The sequence below is a fragment of the Aristolochia californica genome, unplaced genomic scaffold (genome assembly GCF_029961685.1).
Source record: "Aristolochia californica isolate CCGP_79_NKW_82.1479 unplaced genomic scaffold, dmAriCali1.0.hap1 SCAF_12, whole genome shotgun sequence".
Classification (NCBI taxonomy): domain Eukaryota; kingdom Viridiplantae; phylum Streptophyta; class Magnoliopsida; order Piperales; family Aristolochiaceae; genus Aristolochia; species Aristolochia californica.
Window position 1 is genome coordinate 6,340,955 of NW_027181793.1, and position 2,500 is coordinate 6,343,454.

A 2,500-nucleotide genomic window follows, 5' to 3' on the forward strand; every position below is an offset into this window, starting at 1 on the left:
TGACAGCAGAAAGGCGCCCGATCCATTGTTGGTTTCCAGCAACTGCTGGGAAAGGCAGCAAGGAGGTGCCAATTCCTGTGCTGCTGGGAGAGACAGCAGCAAGGCGCCCGATCCAGTGCTGATTTCCAGCAACTACTGGGAAAGACAGCAAGGAGGTGCCAATTCCTGTGCTGCTGGGAGAGACAGCAGCAAGGCGCCCGATCCTGTGCTGATTTCCAGAAACTGCTGGGAAAGGCAGCAAGGAGGCGCCAGTTCCGGTTCTGCTGGTAGAGACAGCAGGGAGGCGCCAATCCAGTGCTGTTTTCCAGAAATTGCTGGGAAAGACAGCAAGGAGGTGCCAGTTCCGGTGCTGTTGGGTGAGACAGCAGCAAGGCGCCCGATCCAGTGCTGTTTTCCAGAAACTGCTGGGAAAGACAGCAAGGAGGTGCCAGTTCCGGTGCTGCTGGGTGAGACAGCAGCAAGGCGCCCGATCCAGTGCTGTTTTCCAGAAACTGCTGGGAAAGACAGCAAGGAGGTGCCAGTTCCTGTGCTGCTGGGTGAGACAGCAGCAAGGTGCCCGATCCAGAGCTGTTTTCCAGCAACTGCTGGGAAAGACAGCAAGGAGGTGCCAGTTCCTGTGCTGCTGGGTGAGACAGCAGCAAGGTGCCCGATCCAGTGCTGTTTTCCAGAGTTTGCTGGGATAAGCAGCAGCAAGGCACCAGATCCGGTGCTGATTTCCAGAAACTGCTGGGAAGGGCAGCAAGGAGGTGCCAGTTCCAGTACTGCTGGGAGAGACAGCAGAAAGTGGCCATATCCAGTGCTGCGTTCCAGAAACTTCTGGCGGAAGCAGCAAGCCAACCATGAGTGGGTGGCATATGGTGATGGCGCGCAGACGAGGACGTCTGCATTATGGCGGTGGGAGTATGAGACGAAAACATTCTGGCTCAACGACGGATACTTCCATGCTAGCAAGCTCAGCCCAAAGCAAGCTCGGTGGCAAGTGTTCTTTGCCAAGTTTGACTTTGAGATGAGGTACAAGTTGGGGAAAGCCTATGGTGTTGGAGATACCTTAAGCAGAAAAATGAATTCTGCTATGCCTTTTGATGGAAAAAAGGGCACAAGGGTATTGGCGCATATACAGCGCACATCACCAGATTGCACTGCTGGAACACGCTCAGAAACGGAAATTTTTGGGCGTGCAGCAGAGGCAGAAGTGCATGTGGCGCTATGCGAACAGCAGTCAGTAACCTCAACGGGTGATGCGGCAAGCGGCAGACCCTTCACGCGCATCACGCGCGATGCGGTAGCGGCTGCGCGAGACGGATATACGCGCAGCACATGTGTCGGAACTTGTTTCACACGCACCACGTGCGGTACGGTAGCAGCAGAACCTGATGTGGCGCACGACACACACATAGACGCTGGAGACATGCGCTTTGTGCAAAGCGTGCCTACGCACATGCAGGACCATTTTGTCGCAGAAACGGAAAATGCGACTTGGCGATTACGAGTCTTAGCATCAATTACACATGTTAGTACTTCGTTGCTAGACCGGATTCGTAATAGACTTCACCAAGACGCCCAGACCTTCAGCATTGTGCAAGCTGCAACCATGGGTGAGAGGAGAAGAATATGGCTTGACGACGGATTGTTCAAGATCAATGGTAGTCGACTTTATGTGCCTAAGTACGATTACCAACGGCATGACCGCTTGAGGGAATGCCATGATTCCTTGTGGGGAGGACAACTAGGCCAAAGACGGACGTTGGCCTTGCTCTCTGGCCAGTATTATTGGCTGGACATGGAGAGCGATGTGGAGGAGTTTGTGTACACATGTTTTATCTATCAACAAGATAGGATAAAACAAAGAAAGCCCGGAGGCTTGTTACAGCCTTTGCCCATTCCAAAACGGCCGTGGGAGTCTACTTCAATGGACTTCCTTTCTGGTTTGAGCAAGAAAGAAGGGCTTGAGTCTATCATGGTAGTGGTGGACCAGGTTACGAAGCACGGAACATTCGTAACAGTGCCAAGTGATTGTACAGCAAAAGAGGTTGCTCGAGCTTTCATGGCACAAGTGGTGAAGCACTGGGGTGTGCCCACAACGATCATCGGTGATCGTAACCCTAGATTCACAAGAAAATTCTGGACCGAGTTAACTAAACTATTGGAAAATACTGAAAATTTTTCCACTAGTTTACATCCTCATACTGACGGCCAAACGGAGCTTATAAAGACCGAGAGGAGCGCAAAAGGGGCAAGCCCCGGAGGACGCAATACTTGGCAAAGCGGCGGGGTCATCCGAAAAGTTAGGCAAATTGGCAAGACACTGCCGAGTTCTAGCAATCCGAGAAGGAGGTGGCCCACTATCGCCAGGGGATGCAGACGAGGGCGTCTGCCTTATGGCGGTGGGAGTATGAGACGGGGGAAGAAGCCATGGTGTAGCCAAACACCAAGGCCAAAGACTGTGCAAGTCCAGTGCACGGCAATAGCAGCGGCGGCCAAGGCCAAGTGCAAAGGCACG

The 2,500-nt window shown here is 53.0% G+C and overlaps 1 pseudogene; it reads right to left on the reverse strand.

Moving 5' to 3' along the window:
* Positions 1-2,500, reverse strand: part of LOC137947355 (28S ribosomal RNA) — an 8,268-nt pseudogene that overhangs the window by 2,619 nt on the left and 3,149 nt on the right.